Raw genomic sequence first — 18,736 nt, forward strand, 5'->3', positions numbered from 1 at the left:
AGCAGGTGTCTGAGGCTGGATTTGAACTCCTGAAGTTGAGTCTTCCTAACTCCAGGCCCAGTGTACCACCCAGCTGCCCCTTCCACTGTCCTATGCATCCTCTAAAATGACAACTATTTTGGATGACTGAGGTAAGAGCTGGGAAATGGAAGTTAAGAGTCTGAGGTTCAAACCTCACCTCAGCCACAAACTAGGTGTGGTCAAAATACTTCCTCTGTGCCCTAGTCAATTCATCTCTAAAGCCAAAGAATTGGACCAGATAATCTCAAAGTCCAGTTTAGAAATACGAACTTGTTAGTATTTGGTCTAGTCCCTATTTTATCAGATGTTAGATCTTTTTTGCTGTTGGCATTGTTGTTGTGTTAATCCTAGGTCTAGTTTTGTTTTGTTTGTTTTTTTAATGAGATAGAGACAGAGACATCTAATGTGAACTGTAGTAGTTATGAGAAAAATACAAATTTCTGACCACTCTAACCTCAAGCAAAATTTTGTACAAAAGCTATTAGCCCCACCAGTCAGGCCTCAGCAGCCCAATTCTCCTGGGGCTAAAAAATGATGCAAGACTAGAGATAGAGGCAGTGAGGAACCAAGGTAAAAGGTGGCTAGAGGTACAAGGTGGGTGTGGCTCTCCCCTCTGGCCCTTGAGTAAAAGAAATTTACTGATATCTTCTGTCAAGCAGGCACTCTGGCACATAAGGCCTGGTCACAGAAGCTGCCATCCTCTCCAAGCTCTGTTCTGGGTCAATATGAGCCCTCACCCTTCTTTGCATGCCCCTGCATTTCTCTGACTGACCTATCAAAGGTTTCACATAAATACCCAGCATGAACAGCTCAGAACAAACCACAAAGGAACATTCTGTTTGCTCCAATTTTCTTTTTATTGCAGACTTTTTGGGGAGTCACAGTGAGGGCCAAAATGTTTCCTACCAGGCTCTTTTTTCTTTAGGAAAACCTTCATCAAAATTCCTAACAACGCCTCTGTGACACTCCACTCTGCAGAGACTAACAAGAGGACACAAAAATAGAACAGACACTTTTCAAGGAGCAAATTACTTTTATATATATCAATCAAAACTACAGTATCAGGAAAATTGCTGAATAGTGTCTAACCAATAATAAAGTACTCAATCTATTTTTAAAAATGAAAATGCCACACTATTTATCCAGCACCTATTTCTGTAAATCACTGAGTGTAGTGGGAAGTATTGTGGGGGATTCGGAGATCATAATCACTGCAAGATTGATTTTTGACAGCTCTAAGGGGTATTAGGAATCAGCTAGTCTAGCTCTCTCATTCTAAAGAAATTCTCTTCTGAGAATTGAGCCCTGGAGAGATAAAATGACTTCCTTTCTGAGACTCTCAGAGCTAATAGCACTTTAATTTATATAGCACTTTAAGGTTTGCAAAGCCCTTAAGGAGTCTCACAATCCAGTCAGAAAAGAAGGCAGCATCTTAGGGTGCTTTTTACCCTGTGTAGTTGTGGGTTATGGCAGAGGGTGTGGCCAGGTATAGACCTGGGTAATTTAACTAGGTGAAAGGATCAGGCTTTCCTTTGGGATTTTCATTACCTCTAGTTGAGTTGATGGAAGATATTTCTGGAATGTAAGCTCCTTGGGGGCAAGCATTGCTTTTTTATCTTTTGATCCCCAGCCTCTAACTTAAAATGGAGTACATAGGGGGCTGGTGAGTGAAGAGTTTAATCTCAATTTTTACTTTGTATTGAGGGTAGCACCTCACTTTGAAAATAATAATAATAATAGTTAGCATTCATATAGCCCTACTATGTGTCAGGAACTATGCTAAGCACTTTAAAAATCTCATTTGAGCCTCACAACAACCTTGAGAGGTAGATGCTACTATTATTACTCACAATTTAATTAAGGAAACCTCTTTCCATATGACTTGCCCAAGGTCACACAAGTATTTGAGGTTGAATTCGAACTCAAATTTTCTTGACTCCAAGCCTAATGGTTTTTCCCACTGCACCATCTAGCTAGTCTTTCCTGCCCTATCTAAGGAGCCATCTTTTTTAATAAGACAAAGAAATAGAAATAAAATGGGGTGGGGGGAGCGGGGAAGCGGTTTATCAAATTAAGACATCAATTGAGTCAGTATATATGATTTTGGGGGCTATCACCACTTGTCCATTCTATGTCTTGCCACTAGGCTCAGATAATTCTGGAAGAGAGGGTGAGGCTCATGACTCTGTAAAGCCCCACCTTATTTAAATCAAATTCACTTACAAGTCAAGACATCACCCTACTGATGTCATTGGTCCTCTTGCCGAAGGAAGGACGAACAACTATCTGTGAGTAGTAGTAGCTTTCCCCTGGAGACTCAACTGGCCAATTCCATTTGGACAATGCTGCTTTTTCTTCCCTCCTCCTCCTCCTACTCCCCCCTCCTCTTTTCCCTCTGTCCTAGCGGGGAGTCGGTGGGTGTTCTGTCCAAAAAAATATAAATTTTGATCGCTTATACTTCACAATATATCTTGGGGCTTAGGGGCTAGATTTTTTTTTCCCCTCCTTTTTTATTCTATCATTGTTTTTCTCAAAAAACTGGGACAATTAACTCTTTTATCTCATGTAGTTTTCATTTATGATTTCTTGAAATATAACTCTGGAAAACCAGGCTTTGATAAAGCCCATTGGGAATCAAATGAAGCTACTCGACTGCCTTTAAACCTAAATCACTCTGGTTCTCACTGATTAATAGGTCCCAGCCCAAGCCTTTATTTGCTCATTGTTTGGGTTTTGATGGCTTGGAGTAAATGTAAATAGAAATTGTTTTTGTTCTAGCCAAAAAACTCTGAGGGTCTTGCCTTCCCAAATTGATTCTTTTTGTGAAGGCAAACTTTTGTGAAGGCATCTTTTGCCTCAATTCTTGCCTGGCCTTTATTCACTGAATGGGTGTCATCTCAGACAAACTGAGACTTGGGAAAGACCTTAGCTTGAAAGGGCCAAGATCTCCCACTACATCCAGGGCCATACCAGTTGTCCAGACCTATGTCTTGTTTCTGGGCTCTGATGACTGAAAAATAGAGCAAGGCTGACAACTTTGCCCAGCCCTGCCTCACTTAAATCCAATTCACTTGTAAGTCAAGACATCACCCTGCTGATGTCATTGGTCCATTGAACAAAGGACAAACTACAAGATATATAATGTTACACACCCATAAACTCCCACCACTGCAAATAAAGGAGATGTGTTTTCTCAACTGGGTTGCTAGGTGGTACACTGGATAGAGTATTGGCTCTGGAGTAAGAAAGACCTGAGTTCAAATTGGACCTTAGATACTTACTAGCTGTGTGACCCTAGGCAAGTTACCTTTGTTTTAGTTTCCTCATCCGTAAAATAAGCTGGAGAAGGAAATGGCAAACCACTCCAGTATTTTTGCAAAGAAAACCCCAAATGGAGTCACAAAGAGTCAGAGACAATTGAAAGAAGAGAACAACAAATTTTCCCAATCTTCTTAAAGACAAGCTTGGTCACTATAATTATACAGTATTCAGTTTTCTCTATGCTTTCCACTTAAATTGATGTAGTAGTTGGGTATATTGTTTTCTTGATTCACATATTTCACTCTGCGTCTGTTCAGGTAAGTGTCTCTATACTTCCCTTGATCCTTCCTACTAGTCATTTCTTTCAGTGTAATAATATTCTATTAAATTTGATTGATGGACATACACTTTGTTTCTAAAACTTTGTTCTCACAAAAAGTGTTGCTATGAATACTTTGGTGTATGGACCTTTGTGTCTTTGAACTCCTTGGGGTATGGGCCTCACAATGTATATATAGTAGACTGGTTAATTGGTTGATCAATTGATCCAACTGGCTATCAAATACCTTCAAGTAATTTGACATGGGTATTTGTTGACCCATTAAATTTCACTGAAGAAAAGTGTTTGTCTCCTTAATGGGGCTCTGGGTTTATTGTTGGAACTGAGGGTATGGGGCAGCATTCACCTGGAATGAATTCATGCACTCAAACCATCTTCCAGTCAAGTTACCGTGAAGGTTTATTGTAACCCCAGTTAGGGAACTTGATGGCTACGTACCAAGGACCGTGAAAGGAACTGGATGGGATTAAGTAGTGGTAAAGGAGTGGACCAGGCGCAACAGTGAAAGGAATGTCTAGGTGACTAGGCCAGGTGCCTTGGGCGGAGGTGGTAGTGATCTAGGCTGCTGAAATGTATGGGAAAATTCAGGAACTGGGTTGCTTTCAAAGACATGGTCTTTTCATTTTAGGAGTTCAGATCCCATCATCCCCATCAGAACTTTAACTAAAGGTAACTGCCTGTGGCAAATAAGTTGTGGGAGGAAGAGAGAGCTTGCTTAGCATAGAGAACAGTCCTAGAAGCAAATTCAGGCAAAAAGTTAGGCTGTTCATTGCCTAGGGAGTCCAAATTCTGGGGTTAGGGGCAGGGAAGGAGTTCAATAAGTCAGTGAATAAGCACCTACTACAGAAGTTCCCAAACTTATTTGGCCTACTGCCCCCTTTAAAAAAAAAATTACTCAATGTCACCCTGTAAATCTACTTTCTTTAACCCTTTAATTTTTTTTTAATTTGTGTCATTTCAAAAAATACTGTTTTTTAAAAAAATGATGCATCTTAAATTTAATAATTTATTTAAAATTTGTGGGGGATTTTCCTGCATTGAAATTTTGATGACACAATATTGTGTCATGTAACCACATAAGTATTGCATTGTAAACAAGTCATTACGTGCACATATTCCTGCCAATGCATGCTGAACTTCCCGACAATTTGAGACATGCTCACCTCCCAACACTTGCTTGTTAAGACCTGTTGGCGAATTTGACCACTGATTAGTTAGAACTTGTATTTTGTGTGTTTATTTGGAAAATAATGTAATCACTATGACTTTACTCTGCTACACAACAGATGAAACATGTACCAACAGTTTTTCAAAATTTTCTTTTCTTTCCTTCTGCTTCCACTGTCCCTTTATTTTTATTAAACACCCTCCAATTGCACCCAAAACCACTACCACCCCCTGGATCATTCCAGCACCCCCCAGGGGGTAGTATTGATGGAATCCTAATAAAGCTGCCCCCAGCTCTAATATTCTAACTTCCTTATGGGCCCCACTGAACAGCAGGCATGTCCTGATTTAACCACACATCTGGCTTTAACCATACCATGGGCCCCCAAACTCAATACAGTCACTGCCTCTAGCTAACCACTACCCCAGATCCGATTCATATATTTGAACAGGTATGTTCTTGTAGCCAACCACAATCACATCATCCATTTAGCCCCAAGAGAGGACCACAGTACCTAACTATCCATCCTGACCAGACAGAACCACAATGTCTAGCCAATCAGAGGACAGCACAACCAGGATGTTTGACCACCAAACCATAGAGGGACCCCTTCCCTATTACCCAATCCTTGACAAACCCCTCCTACCTTTTTAATATTCCTAATTTCTGTTATGTAATCAGCATCATTACACTATAAATTTGCCAGTATTGTCTTACTAAGTTGTTGGTTCCCCTTGGAACCTAGCCTGCTTCTTAGGGGCATCAATCTTCAATAAATGCCTATACTTGGATTAGAGGTGGTCTGACTGAATTCTTTGAGATGGTGCCACAGCAACACACCATGACACTGCAACAGTATCACCCACTTTGGGAACCTATAAATTGTGTTCCAAGCACTATTCTAAGCTCAGGTTCAGGGAGGGTGGGGCAATGAAGGAAGACTTTGGACTAGGACATGAGGAATATGGCTCATCTTCTGCAACTAATCTTCAGTCACAACTTTGGTGTCTGTCTAATCATGATTCCAGCTATTATAGATCTGAGCTCTACCCTTCATACTGGCCTATAAACAGCATCAGAGGAGAAAGAGAGTGAACTGCAGAGAGCAAGACTCTAGCAGAACAAGAATGTAGAGCCAACTTGGGACCTTAGTTGGAAAGAGATGAAACCTCTCTGCCTGGAGAAGTAGTACTCTGTTTCCTCATTTATAAAGTCAGGGTGTTAAACTAGAAAAAGGATGTAGGAAAAATAATAGAAGCAGAGGCACATAACTATGGACAGATACAAAGGAGTGGTTTAAGAATTGTAGTGCCTGCAAATGTTTAGACCCCGGAAAATAGAACCAGTAAGAAATAAGCTGGACTTTTTAAAGTTGTAGCTAAGCAAGAAGAACAAGGAAGCAAAGAGCCAATGGAACCACTCATTTGGTAAGATGGAGAAATCTCAGCTTGAACAATAGTATAATTAGAAGGATTTGTAACTAGTTGGATAGCTGTCTAATTTAACGGATCTGTCTCAGCCAAGAAGGAGGGAGGGCACTAGTGGTACAGTTCAGGATTCTGTTCTTGACCCTGGTGTGTCCAATATTTTATCAACAACTTGAATTAAAATTTAATTTGCAAAGATGACAAAAGATAGGAATAGCGCATGTTGGAAAGGTTGTGGAAACATAGGCACACTGATGAATTATTGGTAGAGCTGTGAAGTGAGTGCCCTCAGGAGAAGGTAGGAGAATAGTTAAACAAGCAGCGGTACATGAATGCAGTGGAATATTACTGTGCTGTAAGAAACACAAAACATGATGAATACAGAAAAGCATGAAAGACTTGTATTAACTGATGCTGAATGAAGTGAACAGTCAAGAAACAATACACACAATTACTATAACAATTTAAATGGAAAAAGCAACCACCCCCAAAACAATCAAAACTGCATGTTGTAAAATATTAAAGAGCAAGCTTGGCCCCAAAGAAGAGAAATAAAAGACACCTCCAACCAGATACTTAGCAAGGGTGGGAGGGCACAAGTGCATATAAAGTACATATAAAATCAGATTTTTTTTTCCAATAGTGTATATTGTTTTTCCTATTTTTTTCTTTTTCATCTTTAAAAAATTATTTGTTATAAGGGGTCACTGTCTAAAAGGAGGAGGGAATTACAGGGGAAATGTCAGTGATATAAAAATAAAATATCTCAATAAAAATCAGTTTAAAAGATGTAGGTGGGATCTTTACTGACACCGTAAAATACTAGGAAGCTAGGAAGTACAGCAAATATTTTGAATTAGAGCATGAGGATTCAGAAAAGATGTCAATAGGCTAGAATGGTAGACAGAGTTTATTAAGATGAAATTGAATAAAGAGAAATGCAAAGTCTTTGTACACAAGGTCAAAAAATCAATTTTATAAATATTAAATTAAAGTGCAATGATTAGACTAGTTCATTTGAAAGGAGTTAATGAGGTCTTAGGTTGCATTAATATAAAGCTAGTGTCCAAAATGAGAGAGGTGATAGTCCCATGGCACTTTACCCTGCTCTGACCACACCTAAGGTATTGTGCTTATTTCTAGGTTCCAGGTTGTAAGAGTAATATGAACAAACTAGCCAAGGACACCCAAAACTGTGCCATGTAAGCAAAGTGTTGAAGAAACTGGGTAGTGCAGATCTGGAGAAAAGGAGGAGCATGATAGTGGTCTTAAAAATATTTGAAGGTCTGCCATACAAAAAGGAATTGGACTTGTGAATTACTCCAAAGGGCAATACAAGGACCACTGGGTATAAGTCACAGGGGAAAAGCTCAATTAAGTGCTTCCTAACTAACAATTACAGCTGTTTGAAAATGTAATGAGCTGTGCACATCCTGAATTCTACCTTATTTGAAGTTTTCAAGGAGAGGCTGGATGTCCATGTGTCCAGAATGTGGTGGAGGGGATTTATGGAAGGCCCCTTTCAACTTTGATTCTATATGTCTGGTCCAGGAATGAGGTAGTAAGGGTGTGCACTAGGGTGGAAGCACTGAGAATAGACAGGAAGGGATAGGTTTAAGAGATACACTATTGGGAAGGAAGAATCTTTGGGACTTGGTGACTGATAGGATAGTAGCAGATGGGGGAGAGAAAGGAATACAAGATGACTCTGACATTTCTAGAAGTTGCTAGAAGAATAATGGCACTGCTGACAGAAATAGAAAAACAAGGAAGGGAACCTGGTTTGTAGGAGTTTGAAGTCAGTAGTATAACATCCAAGAGGAAATATTCAATGGCAGTGGTGGGATACAGCGTGTTTGCACAGGTTCATGAGAACCAACACCTAATTTTATGTTGAGTTTGGCGAACCAGTTGTTAAAATGGCATTTGTAATCAGGGTTCTTTCTAAGGTGGGCACGTGGGAAGACACTCAATGTGGAAATCACAAATATATATATTCCCTCCCCCCCCCCCCCAAGGCAGTGCTATGTCCCGGCCTGGGAATGGGGTCTGGGATGGAGGCACAGGGGAAAGCCGATACGCAGTAATGAGGTGCCAGCACGAGATGGAAGGAGGAAGGGAAGGGGAGAGCCAGGCCCAGGATGGGAGGGCTGGCTACACTCCCAGCAGAAGCTGCCACCACAGGGAGGGGGGTGGGGGAGATCACGGGGGAGGGGTGTGGGGGTGTGGGGGTGTGGAGGAGGGGGTGATAGCAGCAGCAGCAGAGGCTGTGACAGGCTTAGACTCTCCCCCCTCCACTGCTCCCTCCCTCTCCATCTGCTCCTGAATGAATCACCCACCAAGCCTTGCCTCCAGGGGCCAGCAGGGAAGCCAGAGGGCTGGGACCCCGTCTCTTTGCAAGCAGTTACTTTGGGCTTCCTCCCAGAGCTTTCTGCCTCCTGTCTGCTTGCCACTCCTACCGTACCTAGCATGAGGAGGCAGAAGGCGCTGATGGTGGAAGCCACCCAATACATGGCCTCCACTGCCCTCCCCCCACCTACCCCCGACCACCATCACCCTCTAGCCCTTACACACCTGGCCCTGCCCTTACCAACCCTGCTCCCTCCGCCAGCACTCTCTCCCCTTCTTATAATCAGCCTGCCTCTTTCTCCCTGGGCCTGAGCCCTGACTAGAGCTGATCCCAACTGATCCTGATGACTGAGAGACCCTTGTGTCATGGAAATCAAGGATGCCAAGGGCTCAGAGGGAGTGTTCCATGGGGGGAAGGAGGAGGGGGCTGGGGGGAGATGTGCTAAAAAGTCAGATTGTCCTTGGTGCCTCAGACTTGACCTTTTAGTGTAACTAAAGCTGTTCATGAGAAACTCCGACTTTTTCCCTGGCCCTGAGCTTACCTTAGTCCTGATGTCTCCAAGTCTCAGGATGGTGTTGGCTGACTTCTGGGAGAAGTCGGGCTGTGAGTCCATGGGTACAACAACCCCATGTATACAACCCAGCACAAGACCATTTTTCTGAGCTGGTCCAGTGCCTTATCACAAACATACTCACATGCACACACATTCACACACATTTACCAACATTCACTCACACACTTATACACATTTGTACACACTCACAAATACAGATTCACACACAGTCACAGACTCATATACATTCACATATGTTCACTTACACAGTCATACACATCCACACACACTCACACATACACAAGCTGACACACTTTCACAGACTATACATATTCTCATACACACGCACACATACCCACATATTCATACACATTCACCAACATTCACTCAACAGTCATTATGGCAGAGAGCTGGTTGTTAATTTTTTTGAATTTCACCACTGTTCAATGGGAAATGGGGAGGTGGAAGACAGGAACACAATTAAGACTGATAGATAACGGATTTGGAAATCACCTATTTTGAGGAATTCATTGACATCAATAGATGCCTTGGATGAAGAAAATATATGGAGAGAACAGAAGATCAAAGACAGAACCTAAGAGGGGGTCTACACTTATGGGGCAAAAGGAAGAAGAGGGACGCATAAAGGAGATACAAGGGATGAAAGGAGGTAGCAAAAGGATCAGAATTGTATGGGGTTATAAAAACCAAGTAAGCAGCTAGGGAGTACAGTGGATAGAGCACCAGGCCTGAAGTCAGGAAGATCTGAGTTCAAATCCAGCTTCAGACATTTAGTAGCTGTGTGACTCTGGACAAGTCACTTAACCCTGTTTGCCTCAGTTTCCTTATCTATAAAATGAGCTGGAGAAGGAAATGGCAAGCTATGCCGTATCTTTGCCAAGAAAACCCCAAATGGGGTCACAAAGAGTCAATGACCAAACAACATAATAGCTAAGGAAGGAGAGAGACTATCAAGATGGAGCAAATAGTTATTAATAAATGCTACATAGTCATTGAGGAGAGTAAGAAATACAGTAAAGCTCACTGGATTTACAATTAGGGGATCATTTAAAATTATCTTTAGTTCAGTCTTTTTCCCCAGCCTGCAGCAAGTGGAAAGCAAGAAATTCTGTCATCAGTTGACTGGCCAACTGCTTTGGGTGCTAAGTCACAAACCCAGTACGCTCAGACATTTGGAAGCACAGATTCTTTGAGTTGGAAAAGAATTCAAAGGTCATCTTTTGAATCTACCTAGAGATAGATGGCTTAGAATTCTCCAAGGCAAAGAGTATACCAACCCCTCTATCACATTCCAAGAAGTTAGGCCTACTCCCTCAGATAAACTAGCCAAGGATGTGATGTTCTAAAGTGAAAGCCAGACTTTGGCTGATGCAGCACCCCCCACCCCCAGCAAAAAAAAAAAAAAGAGCAACTGAGAAAAAAGTAGGGGGATATCTTTATAACAGAGTTTCCTAATAGAGCAGAAAGGGAAAGAGAATGAGCATTTTTATAGCCCCTACTATGTGCCAGGTACTACGCTAAGCAGTATTTTTACAAACATTATCTCAATAGATCTTCACAACAACCCAGCAAGATAGATGCTATTATTATCCACATTTCACTGAGGCAAACAGACGTTAAGTGACTTAAACAGGGTCACATAGCCAATAATTGAGGTCTCCCTGACTTCAGGCCTAGTGTTCTGTCCACCAAGCTACCAGCTGCCTCTTCAAAGAGTAGAAGGGATTAGTAGAGGAATAAATTGTGTCTGGAGGTGGGAATTGGCAGAGTGTACAGAATGGAGGTTGGTGTGGAGTGGGGACAAGAGTTTTAGAGGAGGTAGGAAAGGAAAGGGCTATTCACAAAGGGTGATATTCTAGGATGCTAAGGAGTATATGGAGTGGCTTGTCTTGATAGTATGACCTCCCCAGGATGAAGATATGCAGATGGTAGGCATGGCTTCTGGTGGAAGGAGTAGGAGAGCTGAATGAGGTGCTGGCCTTGCCCTTAGTGGGGCAGGTTCCTCCTTTCCCCTCAATTGGCCAGACTGAATCAGAGTCCAGAAGTAAGTCTGCCCTTCTCCTGTCCAGGAATGGAGGGAAAAGATGAATAGTTGAAGAAATTACCCTTGTCTTCTAAGTCTTTTTTCTAAAGCTTTCTAACAGAAAACCAAGAGAAGGGCTAAAAGATTATTCAGGCCTGGCATGCCAGGAGAAACCTGACTAGCTGAGCCCTCTGTGACCACAGGGATATGAATGTTAACACCTACTAGACCACATGGGCTCCTCTGGCAGTGAAATCTGGGGATTCACCTGCAGTGCCTCAGGCAATTACAACTAAGAACCGGGATGGAGACTCAGCTTAGAGGGAAGGGTGGAATTCCACAGCCTAGAATGTAGCCTAGGGGGCTTCTTCAAAGCTGGTGGAAGCAGGACAATAAATGCTTCTTGAGATGAGCTGGGCAGCTAAGGCAGTGGTTGTGGGGCATTCCCTCTGTGAATGGATGCTCTGACCAGCAGACTTCAGTCTCTGCTTCTCAAGCCTCTGTGACAGTTGTAGGTAGTGGCTAGGAGGATTCAGGAGCTGGGGCAGGAAGAGAAAGGAAGTGTCTGTCAAGAGTAGAGACCACCAGGCTGAGCTGGCTGCCTAATGGTATAAGTAAAGATCTCATTCTGTTTTAAGAGGGGATGGGTGTACCCCGGGGATTCTGGGCTCTGGTAGGTGAGCCTGCCTCTTGTCTTACATCGAACCAGACCTCCATGCCAGTTCTGCAGGCCATACCAAACCCCCAGTCCCACTTCAAGCTCTCATTTATATTTGTCCTTCTCCATTAGAATATAATCTCTTTAAGGGCAAGAACTTTCTTGCTTCTGTGTATTTCAATCTCTGGCACTTGGCACAATTCCTGGCACATAACAAGTACTTTATAAATGTTTTATCTCTATCTATCTTGGGATAGAACAACTAACCAAATTAAAGGGGGAAGGGAAACTATCTTGTTAGTCCCTGGAAGCTTGTGAGCAGGGACACATGGAGATGGACACATGGATATACACATATATATTTGCATGCATATATGTATTTGGACTGGACCTATGATTTCACTGGCATAAAGAACGCTAGATCAGGAAGCTCCTATCCATGCAGATCAGCATATGCTCAGCGACTTATAATTACACTGAGTTGCCCAGGGCATCAGGTTAAATGATGCCCAAAGTCATGTAGCCCATATGTCTCTGAGGAGGGACTTGAATCCAGGTCTCCTAGTTCAGCTCTCTCCACTACTCTCCACTACTTCTCATATATACTATGAAATCCATCCAGCTACACTTATCAAGAACCAGGCTTGGCCAATTTCCAGGCTCTGAGAGTAAACCCTGTTGTGACCAGGTTTCTTATCAGTGACTCAGTGAGACAGCTGTAGGAAAGAAGACCAGAATGTGACTCTACTAACTGGGCTTCATATGCATATGATTCTTCTTCCCATCTAGTAGCCCCCACCATTGTCAAGGCCCCTCTTCCCTTCATATTTTAGGAATGCTTCCCATTTTCAGTCCTTGGTGTTCATTCAAATCTTTTACTTGGGTCAAAATGTTGGCAGTAAAGGGCCTGTAGCATAGTGTGACCTCTGCCTCCGTCACCCAACTCCCCAACCTTCTAGTGATGTTCCTGACCCCATCTTTGCCTTTCACTCTAGCTATTGTGGGAGTAGAGAAGAAAGTACAGCATTAGGATAGAAAAACCACCAAGGTAGAGTAGAAAGATGACTATATTTAGAAACAGAGAACATAGGTTCAGGTCCTCATGTTGCCATCACCTGTGTGATTTTAGGCAAGTCACTTCTCTGGGCTTTAGTCTCCTCAACTGTAAAACAAAGAGGCTGAACTAAATCAGCTGCGAGATTCCTTCCAGTTCTTAATCTACGATCCTCTAATTCACCTGAGAAGATGCCATCTGGACTGGGAGCACTGCCATTTCTGGATGTTTCAAACCAAGTTTGGCCATTATCCAGTGGGTGGTGCCAGAGAGTTTACTCTGTACAGATCCGATACCGGTGCTGAAGGCTGACAAGTGCTATCAGAGTCCAGGCTCTGGTGAGGTAGCAGGGGCCAAAGAAGCTGGCAGCCACCAATGCTACAGCCACCTTTTTCATGTTTATTTTAATTTCATCCCCATCATGATTCACAACTGAAGTATAGACCAGGTGACTGAGGATGCCTGAAGGTCTATATTATAAAAAGGAATGCCACAATCCTGAAGCTGGAGAAGAAAAAGGAAGGAAGGAAGGAAGAAAAGAAGAGAGTTTCAACTTTGCTTTCAATTTCACCTAGTTAAGAAATGTTTGCCTCCAACCTTTGCAAACATACCAGTTTATCCTGAGAGAGGACTATGGGGCTGTGCTTTTCCGGCAGATGGATTCCTTTTAATGAAGGGGCTTGAATTCGCACATGTTCTGTATAAGTATAGGGTTGGTTGGTTTTTCATCTCAAGTTCTGCATTTTCAAAAATGGATTTGTCCAGAAGTTAATTACATCACAGAGAAAAATGCCACTCTAAGAAAAATTGCCTTGTCAACCCAGGACCCATTTGGGGAGCAGCCTAACTCAAGGAGCAAGTTCTGGTTAAAATGGCATCATATTGGCCTTTTCCCATCTGGAGTCCAGTGAAAAGGAAGCAATTCAAGAGTTTGGAACTCTCTGGGGTGGGAGGGAGAAAGAAGGGGAAGGGGATGGGATGGGACAGGGGGAGGTTGCTTCCAAGACAACAGTTTGGAGAAAGAAAAGACAGAGTTTGGAAAGAAAGAAAGCCAGCATGACAAATACCCTGGAAACCAGTGGAAAAGATGGTCCAGTGCTTGGCACTGCATCAATGACCAAGTAAGGCTTAAGGTGGAAAAGGCAAATGACTAGCTCTTCAGCATTTCTTTGCCTCTTGTACTGGAAGTGGGAGGAGATACCTCTCCAGTATTATATGCAGAGTGTGATATGTGGTATATAAAAACTGTTAGATGACTCCCTCCCCAACCACATCTTCCTCTACTTGGCACTCTCCCTTTTCAAAGAGCCTGGTTTGGGGCTTTATCAGCCTTGCCTTCTGCCAGGGAGAAGCCAGAGTTTGTAAGTATCCTCTTTAATGTCTGTTATTTGGGGTTTTCCTCATTGCTGGATAATTTGTATTATTGTTTATTTGCACTTCTTTGTTTCCTCCTCCCCTCTTTGGAAAACTGCACAGTTTCTCTGTATGCCTGAACTAAATAGACTAGCACTAAAGGCACAGTTCGAGGGATGCAATCAGCTTTTGGTTTTTGTTTTCTTTTAACCCAAGCCACCAGCTCCTGTAAGAAGGCTTGAATGCATTATTGTTGTGCAATGAGGTATTCGTTTCCTCTCTGTCGTTGATTAAGACAGAGTAGAAGAATAAATTTGACCAAAAATGATGGAGGATGTATACAAGGGAACCCCTTTAATTGCTAAATGGTCATTCAGTGGAATGCTGAATTTGGAGTCAAAGAGGTGAATTTGGACCAAGCTCTGCCATTAACTTCGTATGTCACCTTGGACAAATCCCTTATTGTCTAAACTTCAGTTTTCTCAACCAGCAGCCCCAGCTTCGGAATTAGAGTTCAAATGTTGACTCTATCATTTACTACCTGTGTGTGCTTGGGCAAATCACTTACCCTCTGTCAGACTTAGTTTTCACTTTTATAAAATGGGAATAATACAGAATGTCCCTAAAAATCTTAACATAGTTTTATCTATTGAGCTAAAATGACTAACACTAAATTATTAAGGCTTAAAACTGCATTTTCAAGACACCCTGTGTTAATCACCTACTTCCCAGGGTTGTTGTGAGGATCAAATGAGATAACATGTGTAAAGGACCTTGGGAACTTTCAAGTGCTATTATGAAAGCTAGATATTATTATTATAGAAAATAATGAGGGTGAACTAGGTGGCCTCCAAAGGTCCTCCCAACTACAAACCTGTATTTGATCTTATGGCCTGATGACTTCTGAAATCCCCAGCCCAAAGGCAGCAATTCTAGGTTCCACTGGATTTCATGAACGATACCCAGTCTGAAGAAGCTTGTGTTCTTGAAAATGTTAAATAACATAGGAAATTTTATATTATTATGACTCTATGGGAATAAATGAGGCACAGGGTATGGCCCTTCCTAATTATGGATTTATATGCTTTCCTACATGTCCTGTCCTGCTGAGAAAGTTTGTTTCACAAAAGCCCATATTGAATGCAAAGAGTTGTTCGATCATATCTGAAGTCACTGGCTACAACAGCTCTGATGACACTATCACATACATGCAAGCTTCCAGACTTTGACTCATAGATAATTGAATGAAAAGGACTTACCAGGAAGTGAACACAGGGCAATTTCTTTTTTCTTATTCCAGTCTTTGGCTTTAAAGGAAATTGGGCTCCACCTGTTGCATCAGAGCTGAGAACACCCAAATTAGAGACTGTTTGTAAGTGCCAAATACATATACCTTAAAGACAAAAGTTCTGTTCATATTAGAACATAAATATTTGAATATCCCTCATTTAGAAGAAAAAAACTATATGTTAGTTATGCAATTGGAGATTTTATTTTAAACCCATCAATTGATTTTATAACTTAAAAATGACACTTGCCTTAAGATTCAAAGAATGCCAGTCTTCAGCTTTATGGGTTACAAACATACAGCACCATGGAATGAATAGTGAAAGAGATTTGATTCAGGGGGAAGCCAGTTGGTAGCAGGCCTTAATTACTGTATTGAAGCTTTTTCAGTTCCAAACCAACCCAGCAAATGAAATTAAAGAGCTTACCCTGGAACCTCTTAAGTAAGGGAAGTATTCTTAGACATAATGGAGTCCTCTCCAAAGATGGAAAAGGATGTTAGGTATTTTACTCATAGCTTTTCCCAGTTCCCAGACTTTGTTCTGCTAGCTAACTTTCTATTGTTTTCAAATATGATTTAAAATTCTACTTTTGAGGAAGGAACAATATCTTGTGGAAGTGTCTAAAAATCGTCTATTATTTGTTGAATGGTAGAAAGCATACTACCAACAGATTCCATTTAATGCTTCTGCTAGTTTGAAAACAAGAGAATCCCCTAATCTGAGCAATAGGGTGAGAAGCTTGGCAGTGAATAAAAGCTTTCTGTGAGTATTGTCTAAAGAAAAAATGCCCCCAAACCCCCTTTTTCTGCTTTGTTTCATAATTCAAAAATATCACCATAATTTTGCCTGCTTTTCATATATCTGCATTTGAACGCAAGCTGGAGACGTGACAATTTAGCTTTATTATTTTCAGGGCATCAAATCGAATTGTCAGCTCTATGAGCAAAAAAAGTTTCTGAACACACTAACAATTCACTAAAAAGAGCTATGAAATAATATTGGAATCAGAATCTGCCCCTTGCTCTATTGGGAGTTTGATGCGTCATACTAGAATGGGGGTAGAATCTCAGAATAAATCATCTCTTCCCATGACCAGCATTTTGTTTGTAAAAATGTTGGGACATATTGTCCCTAGCCTTGTACATATCTTGATCAGGAGGTGCAATAGACTCTGTAATGTATGATCATTATATTTCTGCTTCGTTCCTGGCATTTTGGCTTCCATCTTATACTGCACTTCAGCAGAGGGCATGTTTCCTCATTTACATATTTTTTACCCTTTGTCATATGGAGGAAAGGAAGGATGAATGGACGTACTTTGAATGGCATTGGTGACACCCCACATAAAATTCCTTGGACAAACAATTTTGGAAACAAAACTTTTGAGGCAGAAGCCCAAGGCAGACATCTAAGTTCACGTCTTATGGATGGGCTGGAGGAACAGGTATGCCTATTTCAAAAAAAAAATCCCTCTTTGTGGGTGATCTTTGGGACCTGGCTCATAGCAGTGTGTGCGTATGTGGGAATTCCTGGGAGTTCTTGGCCAATATCTGAAAAATACTCAAACTGACCTGTATCAGTGCCATCTTTGAACACCTAACACTCCCTCTGAAACCAGTGGAAACTAGGTGGGAAGGCTGGGAAATGTGCGCTAGGAAATTTGGGACTCATAAATCACATTGAGTGAGTTAAGGAAACTTATCTGGGGTAAATGATTGAGTTAATGACGTCTGCAAGTCATTGGCAAACAAAGAAGGAAACTCAGGCTACAAATGAAATTCATATAATCCTAACTGCTACACAGTGCCTTATGTACAGGTATACAATAGATGTTGGGATGGATCAGTGAATGAAATTTCATTTAATGTCCTTTTCCCTTATTCTTCAACTCCCAGTGTAATGTTTTCCCAATTGCTCAATTAGTGTCTAGATTAATGAGGTGGGGGGGGGGGGGGGCGGGGAAGGGGGGAGGGGAAGGAACAAGCTGAGTCACAGAGCAAGTATTCTGGTATTACAAAGTTTCTTAGGTGACCAGAAACTGAAAATTTCCATTTAAGCTGGTGAAATCTATCTTACCTATAACCAAAATACGTAAAAGGCTGAGTCATATACAATTGCTCTGTGATACTCTATTAGTCTAGAAGAAATATCTGTAAGATTCTGTGGAAGCAGCAGCAAGTATCTTTAAAATGAAAAAAGCCTCCTTCCTCCCAGAAGTAAACTTTGGCTAAAAAAAAAAAGCAGTAATAAACCTTATATATGTCAAGCTGTCAATCTGAAGAAAAGATAAGATGAATTGACTTTTAGTTTTACTTCGGAAGCTTGGATAGTTGTTACTGGCCAGGTTTTTCTTAGCTGGTTTCATTCATACCTCAATTTCCAAAGTTCCAGAATAGAAAAGGGTTTTTTTTAAGTCCCAAAGTTTGAGAGGATGAATATATTTACCCTGGAATATGCTATATATCTAGATGGCCTTTTAATCAGTGGACACATAACACTGGCCTTTGTCTTTCACCCCTCCTTCCCATTCAGGATTCTGAATACACAGAAAGCCAGATTGCTAGATTGATCACCTTTGTCTAGACCAAAGTACCTCGACTTTCATAGAATTTTGCAGTTCTGAAGAGGACATATTCTAGCAGAGGGAGAAGATTACTGAAGAAGAATTTAAACCTGTCTCACATCTCTCTCTCTGTGTCTCTGTGTCTCTCTCTGTGTGTCTCTGTCTGTCTCTGTCTCTGACTCTGTCATTCTCTGTCTCTGTCTCTGTCTCTCTGTCTCTTTCTCTTTCTGTCTCTGTCTGTCTCTTTCTCTTTCTGTCTCTGTCTCTCTCTGTCTCTCTCTGTCTCTCTCTGTCTGTCTCTGTCTCTCTCTCCCTGTCTCTCTCTCTGCTGTGACTTCTAAAAACCAAGCACTTCAGCCTCTTATTTGATACTGTATCTAACTAGGAGCTTAATGCTTCAAACAGTATCAAAAGGCACTTTCAAAGTGCTTGTGCCCTGTCTACTGATTGATGTTAAATGACTATCTTGTTCTCTGGAAGTTGTCAGTTTAAGATCACTTTCCCATAAAGATTCAATCTAATTGAACAACCACTTATTAAATGCCTACTATGTTCCCATAGCATTGTACCAGGGTTAGAGATAAAAATTTTTTTTAATGATTCCTGCCCTTCAAATAGCTTTCACTCTACTAAAACAAACTCAGTGGAAGACTCT

The 18,736-nt window shown here is 41.5% G+C and overlaps 1 protein-coding gene across 2 annotated transcripts in view; it reads left to right on the plus strand.

Annotated features, from left to right (window-relative positions):
- SLC14A1 (solute carrier family 14 member 1 (Kidd blood group)) overlaps positions 1-18,736 on the plus strand; it is a 97,428-nt gene that overhangs the window by 34,543 nt on the left and 44,149 nt on the right. Inside the window, exon 1 of one of the 2 annotated variants that reach the window (XM_036734894.1) lies at positions 14,177-14,237. The exons of the other annotated variant lie outside the window; for it this stretch is intronic. The gene's annotated coding sequence lies outside the window, so the exon portion shown is untranslated. Of the gene's footprint in view, positions 1-14,176; positions 14,238-18,736 lie in introns of those variants that run through there. 2 annotated transcript variants of the gene reach the window in all.

This window comes from Trichosurus vulpecula, chromosome 1, assembly GCF_011100635.1.
Source record: "Trichosurus vulpecula isolate mTriVul1 chromosome 1, mTriVul1.pri, whole genome shotgun sequence".
NCBI lineage: Eukaryota > Metazoa > Chordata > Mammalia > Diprotodontia > Phalangeridae > Trichosurus > Trichosurus vulpecula.